Source organism: Protopterus annectens, chromosome 10.part0 (assembly GCF_019279795.1).
Source record: "Protopterus annectens isolate FY-2018-M chromosome 10.part0, PAN1.0, whole genome shotgun sequence".
In the NCBI taxonomy this organism is placed as follows: domain Eukaryota; kingdom Metazoa; phylum Chordata; order Ceratodontiformes; family Protopteridae; genus Protopterus; species Protopterus annectens.
In genome coordinates this window covers 1,142,001,736-1,142,021,072 of record NC_056744.1, presented here as the reverse complement: position 1 = coordinate 1,142,021,072, position 19,337 = coordinate 1,142,001,736, and the positions used below count along the sequence as shown (strand labels likewise).

Here is a 19,337-nt window from a genome sequence, read left to right as displayed (position 1 = left end):
CTTTTATCAGGAGGGGGGTGGGACCCCCTGATCAGGGTGATTAGGTCCTCGCCCATTTTGAGCATTTGTTTCATAGGCATGGAAGCCTGTCCTGGAGAATGCTGTATTTGTTTTTTTTTTTTATTTTAAAGGAGGCTTAGACTTAGAGGGTTTAATGCTTAACTGAGTAGGTCTGAAGACACCCTCTGAAGCTGTGGGTTGCTCAGCTACTCCGGAACCCTCTGAAAGGTTAGTCTCGGTAGGCTAAATAACTTGTGCGTCCGAAGGCCCAGCCATCTCCACGTGGGAGTCAGAGGCGGCCTGTGGTTCTACAGAAGCAGTAGTCAGGGGCTGCGAAGGCACCTCACTGAAAACAGGAGAGCCGGCAACTGGCCTAGAAGAGGCTTAGTCAGTTTTGGGCCTCTGATGCCTATCCTTCTCTGTGCTTTTTGTGTATTCCGGTCGTCGGAAGTTCCGCCGGCATGATATAATTGCATTTCCTACCAAAATAATGTTGGGCAAAATCAAACAGACGTTTAATAGCACGCTTGTTAAACCTAGCACAAAACCGACAACCAGTGACGTCGTGGTCTGGGCCTAGGCATGGAATACAATAAGAATGGAAATCCTTACGAGGTATTTGCTTCCCACAAGAAATACAGTTATTAACTTTTACTGACATCAGTCTGAGGCAAGAAAAAGTTTCCCCAACGTGGTACTTTGAAGACTACGGTTCTGGATTCGGAATGAAAATCTCTGGAGATGGTCGACCGGCACTTGCGAACTGCTTTTGCTTCAGGCACCGCGCGCAAGACAGAAGAAAATGGCGCCGGCTGCATCTTATATACCACTGTCGCACTGACTTCAAGGAGGCGGCGACCGCAACAGACGCCGGACCAAGACTTTGGAACTCAGGCCGACTGGGGAACCGCCTGACGGCAGGATAACCCAAGAGTAATGACTGCAGCAGTGCAACACGATTAACATCTATGTGATGCTTTGCACTTACGTTGCCTTCTTAAGTTTGTATGCATCACTTAAAAGTACATGTAGTTGTTTCATGGGTTTGGGGATTACATTTGCAGTCTATTATGAACTGGATAATTCCTCACTGAATTTTCAAGATGCTAAGGTGTACCTCTAGACCTAGTATTACAACTGGTATAAAGTAAAGCCCTGACTAATTATTCTCAGTAGAGCCAGACATGTAGTAACCGTTCTGCTGTGACAGCGATAAGATAGTCACTTTAAGACACTTTTTTTAAACTCGAAAATCACATGCATTTTCTAGCTCAGTGGAGAAAAGTATTTGGAAAGATACTTACAAGTTCAAGAAAAGCCATGAAATACCTGAACAGCATCAATATTTTGATAGTTCATTCCCATCCCTGCTGTGGTAGAAAAAATATTTACTAGTGGCAGACAGTTTACTTCATGCTTTTGCTTGTGTTACTAGCAAAGCAATGCCTAAATGAAAACTGAACTGGTAAGTTGGACTACAAACTGCAACACCCACACAAAAATTCAGAAATGGGATCTCCAGGAGTTCGGACACCATAAGAACCAAATCCTTAAAGAAACAGTTCATAGGCTCATACTAGGCTATCTGCCCTAGGGCATTTATAAGCCTAGCCAGAGTGTGTATGGCTTTCGCCACCCATTCTAAATTAATTTTGCTATGCCCTTTTTCAAGGTTAGTATACTGTGCCTCTGTCTAACAGTGACACAGAAGTGATACCTGGGGTAAACCTACGATCTCCCATCCAATCAAGATTACTCTTGAATAGACTCAATGAGGGGACTCTGCCTAACCTGGACTGGGATTTTATTCCAGAGTGAAGGGAGCCTCTGGGTTATGAATCTGTCCCTCCAGCATATCCAATTTATTTCAGTGCTGAGGTTCAAGTCTCTCGAGCGCGTAGCTCGATGGGATTTGGATTTTCTGCGGTGCAGCATGTCCATTAATTCCGGGGTGGACATGGCTTTATACATCAGGCACAGATCGCCTCTGAGCAGGCGGTATGCCACTGAGTAGAGCTGGAGTTTCTTTAACCGGGCAGCATATGGCATCTGTTTAACCCTTTGATCCCCTAGGTGAGATACTTTTGGGGACTTTCCACTTGCAGCAGGTGTCTGGTAAGGTACATCCCAAAAGGGGCATTGTACTCTATTATGGGCCTGATAAGGGATGAGTAAAGAGGCACGATGACTTCCCCTGATCTAGATGTAAATCCCTTCATGATTAGGTGGGCTATATAAAATGTTTTTCTAACCACTTTGGCCACGTGGTTGTCAAATGAGAGATTGCTATCAGCTTGGGTCCCCAGGTCCCCAATTACTTCTGTACTTAAATGGATTACCACCTATGTGGTCATTTGTGGGCACTTTGTTTTTGCCAAAGGGGATGACTATACACATTTTAGCGTTTAGCTTGAGGCCATGGCTCTGGCACCAGTTGTCTGTTTCTATGAGGCCCTTTTGGAGGATGCTTGTCGGCTGGAGAGTCGATTATGGCACCCAGTTTGCAGTCATCTGCGAACTTGGTCAGCCACAGTCCTTCCGTGTTGGCCTGTACCTCCAAGAAATATATACCGAACAAGAGAGGTCCCAGGACTGAGCCTTGTGGGACGCCACTTGTAACTGGTTTGGAGTCTGACATGGCTCCAGCAATTCTAACCATGTGGGTTCTCTCCTTGAGCCAGTTTGCAACCCATCTAGTGACATAGGGGTTTATATTTAAGCTGGTGAGCTCATCTATAATGCCAGAGTGGGGTATTGTATCGAAGGCTTTTGCGAGGTACGGGTAGGCTGTGTGGACCACCTTCCCCTAGTCAATGGCCTTGGTGACTGTTTCAAAGAAATCAATCAGGTTTAAGAGGCAGGATCTGCCCTTAAAGCTGAACTGGGTATGATCCAGTGTCTGTAGGTCCCCAATATCTTTATTTATGAGGTGCATGATGATCCTTTCCATAGCTTTGCACACCAAGCTAGTCAGACTTATGGGGCGATAGTTTCCAGGATCCGTTGAGGCACCACCTTTGTGGAGAGGGACCACTGTTGCTGTACACCACTCTTTGGGTACATATCCTGTAGCAAGGCCGAGATTGAACAGTAGTTTTATGTTTAGGTTTAACTCTTCTTGGAGTTCATGTAGGACGCAGCCCGGGGACACAATCTGGTCCCATTGATGCTGTGTTTTTTGCTTTGGAGAGGGCGGCTCTTACCTGAGCATCTGAGATGTCCGGGGGGCAGCACTTTGCTGGGATAGACATTTGCCCTTTTGGTGGTGGTGGTGGTGGGGGGGGTCTGCGCTGAACCTGTCAACTAGGATGGTGGCAATGTCTGTGGGTTAGATGTATTTTTTGTCATTTTGGACCAATTCTGAGCATATCTGGGAATTCCCACCCAGGTTCCTAACTAAAGAAAGCCTTATGATTATCCTTAGTGCCCTGTGCAATTTTTCTCTCGAAGCTGGCCTTAAACGATTTTATGAGCGCCCGTAGTTTTTTGCTAATACTGATCAGAGCTGCCTTCCCTTTTTGGGATTTATCTCTATCTATTATAGCTTCCTCCTTCTATTGTATAGTTGGTTTATGGCTGGGGTCCACCAGACAGGACGTCTGCTTTGGAGGATTGGGTCTTGGTTTTATTTGAGATTGCATGATCCATGCATTCCTGAAGGTGTTCATAGAATGCGTTTATAGAGGATTCTGCGGTCTGGGCCGTATTTTCCACAGGCTCGGGGGGCTTTGAAGGATTCCACCTCGGTTTTGAGGAGTGTGAAATTTGCTTCAGAGAAGTTTTTCACTGTGGTTTTCTGGGCAGGGGCTGGGATCGGGATGTGAATATCCAGTGAGATTAGTTTATGGTCTGATCTTACCAGTGAGGGATACACTTCTAGTCTGGAGCATAGAGTCCCCATGTTGGTGATGATCAGGTCCAGTATGTTTTCCCCTCTTGTGAGAGTGGTAACAAGTTATTCCATAGCATTTGAGTTTATAAATTCTAGGAACCTTTGGGCTAGGGTGTTGGAGCTAGAGTAATGATCCCAGTCTATGTTTGGGTAGTTGAAGTCGCCCAATATAATGGTGTTTGGAGAGACCTTCATATTTTCCAGTGTTCTCAGGTAGGCCGAGTGGGGTTCCTGGGTTTGGGAGGGTGGTCTGTAGCGGGCTATAAACTGGAAGGCAGTTTTACCCACTGTTAGTTGCACATGGATAGTCTCTGATGCTTCGTGCTGTGCCACCAACCTGGAGGTGCGGGTATCTGACTAATATTGATACTCCCCCTCCATTTTGTGGTTTGGTCCAAGTTTTGGGGCTGAAAAGCATGGTATGAGGTATAACCTGGTAGTGCTAGGGTGCTCTCGGGAGCCTTGAACCAGGTTTCTGTTACTGCACAGATATCTATGTTCTCCATGCTAAGGAGAGTTTCGAGAGCGTGCATCTTGAGGTTTAGACTTCTGGCATTGAGTAGCATTACTCAGTTTCTTATCCCTTGTGATACCTATGGAGGTGGGTCTGTCTTTTGAGCCTTGCCTAAAAAAGGCACTATGGGGGAAGCAAGAGCATTTGCCAATATCCGAAAGCCCAGGGGTGACAGGTGCAAGCAGTCCCTAGCGAAGCATCGTGGCTTGTTGAGCATGTCATCCCAGGCCGACAGGCATTGGATCCCCTTTGAATGACACCAATACTTAAGTCAATTGTTGAAATTGATCATCTTGTCTTCATATTGTGGCATCATTCTTGGTGAGGGTAAGATGCTACTCAAGGTCAGGGTCATACCAGCCTGGGCTACATGCTCAGAGAGCTCTTCTAGGTCTGTTTTCATGTAGTCCAGGGAGGTACGTCTCAGGTCATTCACACCAGCATGGACAATGACAGTCATATTTGTACTTGCCTTGGAGTGACCTGAGTGCTTGTGTTATGTGGCAGATCCTAGCGCCCGACAGGTAGCTCACAGTGACCTTCTCCTTGTTTAGCCTGGTGAGCGGGACGTCAGTGTGCCTGACGATAGAGTCACCTATTACAAGTGTATCAGGTGTGTTTAGCCTTAAGGGCTGTGACTGTTCGGCACACTGGCTTTGTGAGCTGTGTGTTGCACGTGTTTTGTTTTGGGGTAGCGGTTGCTTGGGTGTCTGCTTTGGAGGTCTCTGCTGCTTAGGCAGATTTTTATTTAGAGCCTCAGAGTATGATTTTGTGTGTTTATGTGTTTGGTTTGCTGTCGTGGTAGGTCTATGTGAGACTGGAATTGTAGTGAGTGTGGTTTCCTTCTCCTCATGACTGGTTACGCCAGTACTAAGTTGAGAGAGCTTAGCCTCCAGTTTGGCTATATGGATGCATCTCTTACATGTGTTGGAATTTGTTGGGAGGAGGAGAGGGTTGCCTGGGTATAGGAGGCAGTTGTAACATTGCCTCAAGATTCCCAGATTCACCAGCTGGACCGGAGAGATTGACAACTGACCGTTGGACATGCTAGAATAGTATTGAGAATTCCTTTATAATTGAAAAAAGGGCCAATGGGGAACAAGGTACTCAAGGGGAGTTTGTGAGGGTGTAGTGCTTTTAAATTTTTAGTGCTGACTTATATAATTGCTTTAGTGATCAAGTGCCAGGTAACTTAAATGCAATGTGTTACAGGTAACTTAAATGCAAAAACAACAAACAGTAACTTTCAAGTGAAACAAGGAAATAAGTACAGTAAGCAATGCAGATATCACTAGGGATCCGCAGAAGCGCTGAAAAGCTGCGTTTTAGGTGGAATTAGCATTTCAGGGAAATAAGCAAACAAGCATACAAACAAAGCTAGATTCAGCAGGCCTGGATCTAGTCTATGTTACAGCAAACAAGGTGTACCAATTTCAGTAAGAAACAGTTCAAATATGCAGGCACTATAAGCCTTTAACCAGAAATTCCCAGCTCAGAAGGGCAGAGTCCAGCCTCTCCACCCACAAGAGTGCAGACCACAAACCTTAATGTAAAATAACTGGCCTGAAGTCAAAGTGCTTAAACCAGAACCAATACACTTTTAGAACAGACACTGAGCCCCCAATCAGCAGTTCCCAACTTAGGATGTAAGCTACCTGTCCTGCCACCAGTGCAGGCCACAAAACTTCCTAATGTAAAACAACTGGTCTGAAGACAAAGTGTTTAATCCAAAAGACTTAGAATGATAGCTACACTTTAATCAAGTTACTACCAAGCAGTAATAAATACAATTGAATACTTTAAAGAATGCATGGATTAGTGCTCAAGTTATACAAACAAAGCTAGATTCAGCAGGCCTGGATCTAGTCTATGCTACAGCAAACAAGGTGTACCAATTTCAGTAAGAAGCACTTCAAATATGCAGGCACTAAGACTATAACCAGAAATTCCCAGCTCAGAAGGGCAGAGTCCAGCCTCTCCTCCCACAAGAGTGCAGACCACGAACCCTCTTAATGTAAAATAACTGGCCTGAAGCCCAAGTGCTTAAACCACAATTAATACACTTTTAGAATTAACAGACACTGAGCCCTCAATCAGCAGTTCCCAACTTAGGATGCAAGCTACCTGTTCTGCCACTACAGCGCAGACCACAAACCTTCTTAATGTAAAACAACTGGTTTGAAGTCCAAGTGCTTAAACTAAAAGGCTTAGAATGAGTTACACCAAGCAGTAATAAATACAACGGAGTACTATTAAAATGACACAAAAGCAAAATAAAGTAGGAAGAAACACGAATACAGTAAAAACAGATTTTTTTTAAATTTTTTTTTCAGTGAGCAAATGAGATGGGCCCAGGAGTTACAGGACAGAAACAAGTGCAAATGCAGGCCTTCAAATCAGAAAGTTGAGAGAGATGGAAGACCGCCCAAATGGCCAATAACTACAAATTCTGGGCCAGAACCACTCCTTATGGGGTTGACAGGTTACCTAATGCTTACCACTCCCACTGATAAGCTAGAAGGCTTCCCTCCAACACAGAAAGGCTTGGGGGGCTCAGAAGCTTACAAACAGTCCTGGATACAGCAAATCTGTATCTGGAACACTAATTACAGGAAAGGTAGGAAACAAGCTTACAAATTTTTTTTTTCCAGAAAAGTAGCAAAAACAGTAGTAAAAACAATTTACATGCAGTGCAAGCCGGCACACTTGAGTATGTAGCAATATTAGTCCGCACACAGTTTGAAAAACTGTAATTAAATTAAAAAGGACTAAAAGCAAGTGCAGAAAGGGTTTATTAGGTAGAATGCGGTAAAGAGATGGGACTGGGGGAGTGTCCCAGATCAAATCCACAGTGGTGATGTAATTTATATCTTCTCAAAAGTGCATGCCACATCCATCTCAGTTTATCCATAGCATAATAACTCTTATAATCCCAAGCAAAGCAACTTATGACATGTTTGATATGCATTAGTATCGACTGCTAATGTTGTGGACTATTAATACAATGTGCAATTCAACAGATCAACCAAAATATAACACAGATGCCCATTAAGGTTAGAACACTTGAGCATTGAGTTCCACTGTCTGACAAGTACTATAGATTTATAATCTACTTTGTCATTCTTGCTTTATGAGTTTGTGTTTAACTTGTGTCTTTTCATAATGGCAAGATGCTGAACTGCAAGGAAAATACTGAAGTGACAGTATTGTGCTGCTGGCTGACATGTTAGCAAATGGACAATTTTTCTAATAAGTTCTAATTTTTTAATTCTAATTCAGAAACATTTTTATTTTGAATTCTCGTCAATGCCTCAGGTTTATAGCAGTATTTTTGTAAAATCTGGTTTTGTCCTTCACTCTGCTCTGCTTTTTTTTACTCCGTGGCATTTTTTCAGTAGTATTTCCACAACTGGAAACCAAGCACATTCATGCCAGTATCACTACAGCCTTTGTGAACTTTGGATCAGATTTTTTGCCATTAGCGTGCTATATGGATTTTAAGGCAAGGACCCTACCTTAAAATCCAAATGGCACACTAATGGCAAAAAATCGGTTTCAAAGTACACAATGCTGTAGTGATACTGGCATGAATGTGAGGGTTTACAAATGTTGGGATATGTATGTGTGCTTCTGCTTAGTGTATTTTTATTTTTCATGGTTAAAGATATGACATCTTGCATTCTTTTGGTCTTAACTGTTCCAAGATACGTCTTAAATGGCACATTGTCAAAGTAGAGGGTCCTGCTTTTAAGTACCCTTTTAGGCACCTTTGCCAAGCCCAGACCTGGCAGTAGGACAAGGGTAGAACACATCTAAAGTGGTGAATGTGAAATGCAAGTCTCTACCATGATCATGGCAATGGCACGTTTCACGCTATGCGAAAATAGGGTGTTCCACATTTTGACCATTTGTCACACATTGTTGAGGTCTGTGTTCCACAGTGGCCTCTTAAGAGGTTGAGATCAATGCCTCAGAAGCCAGTGCATGTCCGGACCCATCCAAGTAGAGACATCCGCAGGTTCCACGGCATACCAGACTCCGAATGGGTCTCTGTAGAGGTCTGCAAATCAGAAGTAGTGGGTATCAGGGGCTGTGAAAGCACCAGAGTACTGGCGACTGGCTTAGAAGAGTCGTTGACAGCTTTGGACCTAGGCAGTCTATCTTTGCGTGTAATTGGAATGTCGATAGTCGGATGGCTGACTAAAGATATATCAGGATAATTGAACCAAGCAGCAAAATATTTAGAAGCATAAATATACAGACGACTGATGGTTCATGGTTTAAATAAGGCACAAAACCGACTGAGGTACATCGTGGTCTGGGTTTAGGCAATTAATACTGTACGAATGAAAATCTTTGAGGTATTTGCTTTCCACAAGTAATGCAATTTACATTTACTGACATCGGCCAACAGCAAGAAAAAGTTTCCCCAATGGGGTACTTAGCTTTTAGTTGAAGATTTCTGTTCTGAAACTCAAATGAAAATTTCAGGAGTCGGCCGACCTGCACTTGCGAACTGCTTCTGCTTCAGGCACCTCACGGCAAGAAAGACTGATGTAATGGCGTTGGCTGCATGTTTTATACCCCTGACCTGACATCATGGAAGAAAGGACAGCAACCGACGCAGGACCCAAGACTTTGTTAATCATGCCGAGGGCTACCTGCAAGCAGATCACTCAAATGTAATGACTGCAACAGTGAAACAAGAAGAACATGTGTAAACCTTCTTACCCCATCTGTTTAAGGCTCTACAATCTCTATTGGAAGGGGTAGGAGTTTTGGCAGCAGCAGCCTTAATGCCTTTTGGTCCTTGGGAAATGGTCTCTGGATTCACAGTAGGATTCTTGAAGAGGAACTGAGTCATGTACTCTGTAGTACCTCTTAGGTTTTCTGGGAGCTGAAGTAGTATCTGGGGTAAGGCTAGATTCAAAGAAATCGTCTACAACAGCCAGAACAGGAGGGACAGCTAGAGGCCTGTGCTGAGGCAGGAGTAAGAATTCCTAAGTCTCTTTTTGGACTCAGAATAGTCCTGGCTTTCCCAGGGGAAATGCTCCCCAAAGGTATGCAAGGTTTCACCAAAAGAAAAGTCTTCTGGAGGGGAAGCAGTGGGAATGGAATCCTCTGCATCAGAATCCTCATAAGCAGATAAGGGTAAATAGTGCAGTTGTGTACACTTACCATAAATGTAGATGTTAGAGTGTCTTCACTGTTGGGTTCTTCCTGCCAGCAGGCAGTCCTCGGTCGGCCAGAATCTCAAAGTCTGGGTCCGGCGTCGGCTGTTCAGTTATGCTCCCTGACGTCAGAGCGCTAGGAGTACAAAGCTGCCAGCAGACGCCATGTTCTCCAGTTTTTCTTGCCCCAGATGTCAGGTGCCCAAAAATGAAGGCGAATAGTAAAACAAAAAAGAAACATACAACAAACTTCATACCCTGAAAGCAAATACACCTCAGAAGGGTGAAGTAGGAAACCAGACTGCAACAGTGAAGACACTCTAACATCTACATTTATGGTAACTGTACACAACTGTACTATGTTCATAGTGTTTCACTGTCGCAGTCATCACTGTAGGGTTGAATCCCAAAGCTGAGATAAAGGGTGGTGGTTATAGAGTAGAAGGGGCAGCTAGAAGGCCCTGCAAGACTGCAGAAGCAAAGCTTGCCCTAGACTTAAGAGTAAAGAGGGAGATTGTAGTGCTTAGAGAAAGTATGCACTGAACTCCAAGTTGCAGCTTCCAAAATATCTTTGGTAGGTACTCCCCTGAGAAAGGCAGCTGAAGCAGCAGCAGCTCTGGTAGAGAGAGTCCTAATTTTTCGTGGGATTTGCTTTCCATGATGAGTAACAAAATCTGATTCCATGAGCAATCCATTTAGCAATGGTCTGTTTTGAAATAGCTTTGCCTTGGGAATTCGTTGCATAAGAAACAGTTGCTGTGTTTTCCTGATATCCTTGTTTCTGTCCAGATAACGAAGTTGTCTGTGTACATCTAAGGAATGCAAGATCCTTTCCCCCTTATTTTGTGGATTAGTTAAAGTAGTTGGCAGGTGAATAGTTTGATTTAAAGCCACTTTGGAAATCACTTTAGGCATGAAAGTAGTATTAGTCCTTAAAGACACCCTATATTGGTGAAAAATATAAGGTTCCACAGCCATGAGTGCTTGTAACTCAGAGACTCTCCTGACTGAAGTCAAAGCCAGCAGGAAGCTGTCTTCCATGATAAATACTGAAGATCAAATGTGGCAACAGGCTCAAAAGGAGGTAGAGTGAGTTTTTCCAGAACATACTTGAGGTCCCAGGCAGGTATGGGTGGTGTCCTAGGGGGCCTTAAATTCTTTGCTCCTCTGAGATATTGTTTCAGAAGTGGATGGGAAAAGATTTGAGGATCTGTATTGTAATGTGCAGAGATAGCGGAGGCACGTATTTTTACAGAAGGATAAACCCTTATGTAGCATGTTTGTCAGGTAAAGTAAAATCAGTGAGATATTAGGAATGAGGGGATCCGAATTCTGAGCATCCAGGTACAAAATCTCTTCCATTTACTTGCATAAGATTTTCTAGTGCTGGGCCGTCTGGCTTCTAAGATGACATCCATGACCTGTAAGGGAAGAGAAGGATTAATCATAGACTCCGAATTCGCCAGGCTGAGAGTTTTGACATGAAAAAGTGCAGAACCTGGCCCTGGTGTTGGGACAAAAGATTTGGAATCTGAGGAAAAATCCAAGGTGGCTCCTGGGATAGATTCATCAGTGTTGAGTACCAAAATTGACTAGGCCAATGTGGGGCCAGTAAAATCATCTTGGGCTTGTCCTGCTTGATCTTTAGTAACACCCGTGGAAGAAGAGGTAGTGGCAGAAAGGCATACCCAGAGAGGTTTCTCCAACTGAATGATAGTGCATCCACTTTCCATGCTAGTTTGTGAAATGTCCTTGGGCAAAAAATCTAACTGGTGGTTGAGGGGGGATGCAAATAGATCCATGTCCGGGCAGCCCCAGGCTCCTGTAATCATCTTGAATATTTGGGTGTCTAGCATCCACTCGTGGGTCTGACAGGTTCCTGCTCAGGGAGTCTGCCAGAATATTTTGTTTCCCTGGCAGAAACTGAGCTTGTAGATCCACTTTGCAAGCTAGAGCTGTGTTCCAAAGAGTCAAGGCTAGTCTGCAAAGGGGGTAGGAGTGTGAACCCCCCCTTGCTTATGTAACACATAACTGTGTTCTGTCCGAATCAGTAGTTGTCCTAGTTGTAGAAGATCCCTGAAAGCCAAGAGGGCATTCCGTACAGCTAACATCTCTTAAATTGATATGTAGGTGCTTCTGAGCCTCTGTCCAAAAACCTTTCAAACCTTTTCCCTGCAAGTGGGCTCCCCATGCGTAATTCAAGGCATCCGTGGTTAACACTTGACTGGTTAGAGGTAGACTGAAGGCTTTCCCTTTGTTGTGAAGACATGCCATGGTCCACCAATGGAATTCCCTTTGTAGACAAGGCAAGACAGCAATCTGTGTCTAGACTGTGGCAATGCTGGGACCATACACTTTTTATGTACCATTGTATTTTTCTCATATGTAGTCTTGCATTTGGTATGAGAAGGATGCAGGAGGCCATGTAACCCAAAGCCTGCAGGAATTTCCTTGCAGTTAGAGTTATTGACGCCAAGGTTTTGAAAGTTAAAGCCAGCTGCAGTTGCTTTTCGGACATCAGGAATGCCATCTGGGTTGTTGTGTTTAGAAGAGCACCCAGAAAAGTTATCTGTTGTGTGGGTGTCAAATTCAAATTTGACTTAAATGTTCACAGTGAATCCCAGGTACTTGAAGATTTTGAACAAATTCCAGATGCTGGAGTAAGACATCCTTGATGTCTGCTTGAATAAGGCAGTCGTCCAGATAAGGGTAAATTTGAATTCCCTTGAGTCTGCAATAAGCTACTACTGGTGCCAGGCACTTGGTGAAGACACTGGGCGCAGTAGACAAGCCAAAGGGCAGCACAGAGAATTGGTAATGTTTCGGTCCGGCCTTGAACCTGAGGTATTTTCTGCACTCCTATCTGATTGGGATGTGTAGGTAAGCCTCCTTTAAATCCAATGTCACCATCCATGCATTTTTGCTCAACATTGGCAGGAGCTGCTGCAGAGTAAGCATCTTGAACTTTGGTATGTCCAGGAAAGTGTTTAAGACTGACAGATCCAGGATGGGTCTCCATGAATTTTGCTTTCTGGGAACTAGAAAGAGCCTTGAGTAAAAACCTTGGCCCGTCTCTGATTGTGGAACCAGTTCTATGGCCCTCATAGCCATGCGGGATCCCACCTGGTTTAATGCCTCTGACCATTGGTGTTTTGGAAGGTCTGGCCATCCGATTAGTCTTGGCAAGGTATGAAAGTGGAATTTGTAACCTCTTGAAACTACATCCAGAACCCACTTGTCTTGGGTTATGCAAGTCCAATTCTGTTGAAAAAGAGAGAGTTTTCCTCTTAGAGGGGCTTCCAGGAGAGAAGGTCCTGGAGCCATGCATGGAAGTCATTGAGCCTGTTTTCTATAAGATTGAGGTCTGTCCTCTCCACCCCTGGGGGTGGAAGCACTCCATCGTCTAGGTCTGTAAGAGGTCTGTGCTTGGGCCCTCCCTCTAGAGCGCCTATATCTACCCCTCTGAGGCCTGTCCGAGCTGGGAAAGGACCAATTTTTAGTTGGCCAATTTCTGCTAAATCTTGGGGGCTGAACTTGTAAGAAATCCTTAACCGTTTGCAGGGGTTTTGCCTAATTTTCTTTATCACTTCTTCGGCCTTAGACCCAAACAAAACATGATGCTGAACAGGTGCATCCAGTAACTTTGCTTTCACTTGATCAGGTAAGTTTTGTTCCTTTAACCAAGCATGCCTTCTAATGACTGTGCCAGAGGCAGCTGCCCTGCAAGAAGCCTCCAAGGCATCAAAACCACAATGTAAACCATGCTTTCCCCCCACTTCAGTGGCATGCATCAAATCGTGTAATTCCTTACCATTTGCACATGCAGTAATGGTACCCAGCTTTTGTTTCATAACAGACAGTAGAAATTGCTGATATTTTAGCATATGAAATTGACAATTTAAAGCCCTAATAGAGAAAGTAGCAGAAGTGTACTCTTTTTTGCCCCATCTCTCCAAAGCTCTGGAATCCTTATCTGTCGGAATAGGGTTTTTAGCAGAAGCGGCCTTAAAACCCTTAGGACCCTGAGAAATGGTTTCTGGATCAGCAGTAGGATTTTTGTAAAGGAACTGGTGGGAGTCAGGGACCCTGTAATATCTGTCGGGCTTAGCAGGGGCTGGAGGAAAGGAATCAGGAGTTAAATTAGCCTCAGAAAAGGCATCATCCACAATATCCAGAATAGGAGGAATAGCCAGGGGTCTAATGGTGGGGAAGAAGGAAATCCCTAAGCCTTCTCTTAGATTCTGAGTACTACTGTCCTTCCAGTGAAAATGTTCCCTCATGTCATGTAAAGTTTCCCCAAAAGAAAAATCCTCAGGGGGAGAAGCTGATGGAATGGATTCCTCAGCATCAGAAACCTCATACTGAGGGAAATATTCCTGTTCAGAGGAAGACATTGAAGAAATAGATGCTTGATCAGAAGATTCATAATCCAATTCTTGCCTTGGCCTTTTGTCTGGAGGGGGATGTGAACCCCTAATCATGGTTAGTAAGTCCTTCGCCATTTTAAGTAGTTGTTTCTGAGATTTGGGTCCAGGATCAGAAGACGCCTGGGCTGGTGTCTTAGATTTAGAATGAGTCTTTGCCTTTATCAGAAGCTGTGTAGGCCTGAAAACCACCTCGGAAGCTGGTACCTGCACAGCGGCTCCAGACATCCAAGGGAGCACTGTCCGAAGGTCCTGCAGCTGGAGTGCTCAAAGGCCTAGTTGGCTCCTCGTGGGAGTCCGTTTTGGCAATCTGTTCTGAAATGGCCGACGTCAGGGGCTGCGAAAGCGCCTCTGACGGCCAAATCTGTAGCTGGCTCTGCTTGTAAAACGTAGTCTGATTTGGACCTCAGAGGCCTGTCCTTATCCTGGAGTCATTTGTGAACTCCAGTAGTCGGAAGACTGTCCGACGTTTTATAATTAAATCGCCTACCAAAGTAGTGAAAAGCAAAATCATACCTTCGCTTAACCGTACGTTGGTTAAATCTAGCACAAAACCGACAACTAGCAACGTCGTGGTCAGGGCCTAAAGAAGGGAATACAGTATGAATGGAAATCCTTATGAGGTATTTGCTTCCCACAAGAAATGCAATTAACTTTTTCTGACATCGGACTGGAACAAGAAAAAAGTTTCCCCAACGGGGTACTTAGCTTTGAGAAGAAGTCAGCCTTCGGACTGAAGCACGAAAAAATATCAGTAGTCAGCCGACCGGCACTTGCGAACTGCTTTCAACACACGGCAAGAAAGACTGGAGCACATGGCATCGGCTGGCAGCTTTGTACTCCTATCGCTCTGACGTCAGGGAGCATGACTTGAACAGCCCACGCCGGACCCAGACTTTGGGATGCTGGCCGACCGAGGACTACCTGCCGGCAGGAAGAACCCTACAGTGATGACTGCAACAGTGAAACACGATGAACATCCTGGTAATCAGAAAGAGCAGAAATATCAGATTCCTGATCAGAAGAATCAGATAGAAAATCGGTTCTACGTCTCAGAGGGGGAGGGCTGGCTTCCCCTAATTATGGTAATAAGGTCTTCAGCCATTCTAAGCATTCGTCTGAGGCATATGGGCCTGAGTCAGCGGTTTGGTAGTCTGTTTTCTAGGTGTGGTGCAAGTTTTAGGCCTGATGAATTTGGTACTTCAAGTTGGAAACGAAGCAGTCTGTTTAATATGGAAGACAGTAGGCCTGAATACACCCTCAGAAGCCGGTGCCTGCACAGCAGCTCCGGACCCATCCAAGGTAGAGACATCCGCAGGTTCTATAGTCGAAGCATCTCCCGGCATACTGGACTCAGAAAGGGTCTCAGTAGAGGCCTGCGAATCTTTAGTAGTGGGCATCAGGGGCTGCGAAAGCCCCTCAGAGTACCAACGGACTGGCGACTAGCTTAACGGAAGCATCATCAGAAGTTTTGGACCTATGCGGTCTGTCTTTACCGTTACTTTATAAGGAAGATCAGTAGTAGGATGGCTTAACGAAGCCATTTCGAAGTACGGAGACAGAGAAAGTACAGTTTTGTACCTACCATAAGTGCTAATACAGCTGCAGTCATAACAGATGGGTTCTCCTGCCATCAGGCAGGTCGTCGGTCGGCCGAATTCCCAAGTCTAGGTCCGGCGTCGGTTGTCATCGCTTCTTCCCTGACGTCAGTGCGACAGGGGTATAAAAGAACCAGCAGACGCCATTTTCTTCAGTTTTTCTTGCCCCAGATGTCAGGTGCCCCCAGAAGGAAGGCAATACAAACATTTATGTAATAATGCAGTAGTTACAAGCAAATACACCATAAATGAATACCCCAAACAGGTTGGATGAGGAGGTGTTAGCCAATAGGCCTGTCCCAAGAGGGGAAGGAAGGAGGGAAACCTGGACTGCAGCTGTATTAGCACTCTAACATCTACACTTATGGTAGGTACAAAACTGTACTATGTTCATCGTGCATATAGCTGCAGTCATAACAGATGGGTAGAATCCCAAAGCTAAAAAAGGAGTGGTAGGCACTAGGTGGAACTTGGAGGAGCCAGGATGCCCTGCAAGACTGCAGTGGCAAAGCCTGCTCTAGTTTTGGAGTATAATGGAAGGTGGTAGTGCCTGGAGAAGGTATGCACAGAACTCCAAGTGGCTGCTTCCAAAATATCTTTGGTAGGAACTCCTCCGAGGAAAGCTGCAGAGGTAGCTGTGGCCCTTGTGGAGTGAGATCTGATGCCAGAAGGCACAGTTTTACCATGAAGAGAGTAACAAAAGCATATGCAGTGGGCTATCCATTTTGAGATTGTCTGTTTGGAAATTGGCTTCCCTTGAGCTCCTATAGCATAGGACACAGTTATGATTTTCTGAAAGGCTTTGTTCTGTCCAAATAACGCAGCTGTCTGTGGATGTCCAAGGAATGTAGTAGTCTCTCCCCTTTGTTTTGAGGATTAGGGTAAAAGGTAGGTAAGTGGATAGCCTGATTCAAAGCTACCCTGGATACCACATTTGGCATAAAGGACGGATTGGTTCGTAAGGAAACTCTGTCCTGATGGAAAATGATGAAAGGCTGCACAGCCATGCGGGCTTGTAGTTCCGATACCCTGCGAGCTGAGGTGATTGCCAGAAGGAAGGCGGTTTTCCAGGACAAATATTGCAAATCTGTTGAGGCAGCTGGCTCAAAAGGAGGCAAGGTCAGCTTTACTAGAATGAAATGGAGGTCCTAAGCAGGTATTGGTCGTTTCCTTGGGGGTTTTATATTCTTAGCCCCTCTGAGGAAAGGTATTAAGGGGGGGGGGGGGTGAGAGAATAAAGGAGAATCAGTGTTGTATTCTGCAGAAATGGCTGAGGCATGGATTTTGATGGAGGAGAATGAAAGTCCACTGCTTAGCAGCTCAGCTAGATACTGTAATATTTGAGGTAAATTCAATATTCCAGGATTCTGGCCCTTTTTCTCATTCCAGGCACAAAACAGTTTCCATTTTGCAGAGTAAGCTTTTCTAGTAGACGGCCTTCTGGCCTCCAAAATGACATCCTGCACTACCTTGGAGAGTAGGGTCTGTTGTGAAGTTAAGGAATCTTCCATGCGGCCAGATTGAGTGTTTTCAGCTGACTGAAGGGTTTTGAAGCTGTGCCGAGTCCGAAAAAGAGGCATTAGAGGTAGGGTCCATGGTGAGGAATGCATCAAGCTCCTCATGAGTGGGTACCAGTGCTGTCTTGGCCAGCCTGGAGCAATGAGAGTCATCTTTTGGTTTTTAATAGAACTTTGGGCAACAGAGAAGAGGTGGAAAGGCATAAACTGCCACTGTTGTCCAACTGAGAGCGTCCACTCTCTAGGCCTGTGGATGAAAAGTCCTTGAGCAGAATTTTGTCAATTGGTGATTTTGTGGGAGGCAAAGAGATCTATGTCTGGCCTTCCCCATGCTTGAATTATCTCTGTAAAAACTTGAGGATGCAACTTCCATTCGTGTGGATCAGTCATATTTCTGCTTAGGATGTCTGCCAGCGTGTTTTCCTTGCCTGGCAAGTACTGTGCTTGAAGTTCGATTTGTAATTCCAGAGCCATGTTCCAAAGTGACATGGCCAGCCTGCATAGGGGGTATGAATGTGTTCCTCCCTGTTTATGCACCACATTACTGTGGTGTTGTCTGTCCTTATCAATAGTTGACCTGGATGCAGAACGTCTTTGAAAGCTATAATAGCATTTATTACTGCTAGCATTTCCTTTTGATTGATGTGTAGGTGCTTTTCTTTTTGGGACCATTTGCCCTGAATGCACCGATCGGTCATGTGCGCCCCCCAGGCGTAGTCCAAGGCATCTGTTGTGATGACTTGATTTGCTTGAGGCTTGCAGAAAGGGAGACCTGGGTTTCTTTGGCATGCTTGAGCCCACCACAGAAATTCCTTTGAAGACATGGAATCAGTGGTATTATTGTTTCCAAACTGTGGCTGTGTTGAGACCATAGGTTTTTCAGGTACCACTGAAGTTTCCTCATATGCAGCTTTGCACATGGGATTAGTAGGATGCAAGATGCCATGAATCCCAGAGCCTGCAGGATTTTCCTTATAGTCAGCCTGGTGAAATTTACTAGTTTTCTGAAGTATTGAGTTAGTTGCCCCTATTTCTCTGGCGTGAGGCAGGCCATCTGGGTGTTTGTGTCCAAGTTGGCACCCAGGAAAATTATTTTTTTGAGAGGGTATTAGCCTTGATTTCTTTTTGTTGACTGTGTATCCCAGAGAATTCAACAACATTATTACAAAAGCCAGATGTTTCAGAAGTACGTGCTTGCTGTCCGCTTGGATCAGGCAGTCGTCCAAATATGGGTATATTTGTATCCCTTCAAGTCTGCAGTAGGCAATTACTGATGCCAGGCATTTCGTGAATACTCTGGGCGAAGTAGATAAGCCAAAGGGCAATGCAGAGAAATGACAATGGGTTGAACCTGCAAGAAATCTGAGGTATCTTCTGCAATCTTGTCTGATTGGGACATGCAGGTATGCCTCCTTGAGGTCCAATGTTACCAGCCAAGACTCCTTGCCCAGCATGGGAAGAAGCTGCTGTAATGTGAGCATCTTGAATTTTGGCAGGAGTAAAAATGTGTTTAGGATGGATAGGTCCAAAATAGGTCTCCAATCTTTTCCCTTCCTTGGTACCAGGAATAGTCTGGAATAAAAACCTTGACCTTGTTCTTGTGTAGGTACCTCTTGAATAGCTTTCATGTCCATGAGATCTGAAATTTGTCTTTGTGCCGCTGCCCTTTGTGTGGCAGGTTTGGCATGCCTCTAATTTTTGGAAGGGTGTCAAAATGGAATCTGTAGCCTCTGTTTATAATGTCCAGGATCCATTTGTCTTGAGACAATATGCCAATTTTTTGAAAATAATGCCAGTTTTCCACCTAAAGGTGCTGCCATTTGAGCCTTGCTTGGCATGCAAAGGGGAAAGTCATTGGGTTTGCTTTCTGAATGGCTGTGAACTATCACCACCTCTGTGTAGGAGCTTGCCATTGTCTGCCTCTAAACAATCCTTGAGATTGCCCTCTGCCCCTCGGGCGCCTGTATCTACCCTCTTTGGGGTCTGTCCGTGGCTGGAAAGGACCAATTTTTGGAAGGCCAATTTCTACTGAAACGTGGAGGTTGTACCTATAGGAAATCTTTCACTGCTTGCATTGATTTAGCCTTTTCCTCCATTTTCTTTAATACCTCCTCAGCTTTAACACCAAATACATCTTTTTGCAGAAGGGCATCTAGTAATTTAGCTTTGACATGTTCTGGTAAGGTTTGCTCCTTGAGCCAGGCATGTCTACGTATGACTG

The 19,337-nt window shown here is 44.8% G+C and overlaps 1 protein-coding gene across 2 annotated transcripts in view; it reads right to left on the bottom strand.

The window, feature by feature from the left end:
- The window catches only part of FUBP1 (far upstream element binding protein 1), a 1,223,929-nt gene that overhangs the window by 444,402 nt on the left and 760,190 nt on the right, over positions 1 to 19,337 (bottom strand). The window lies entirely within an intron of this gene.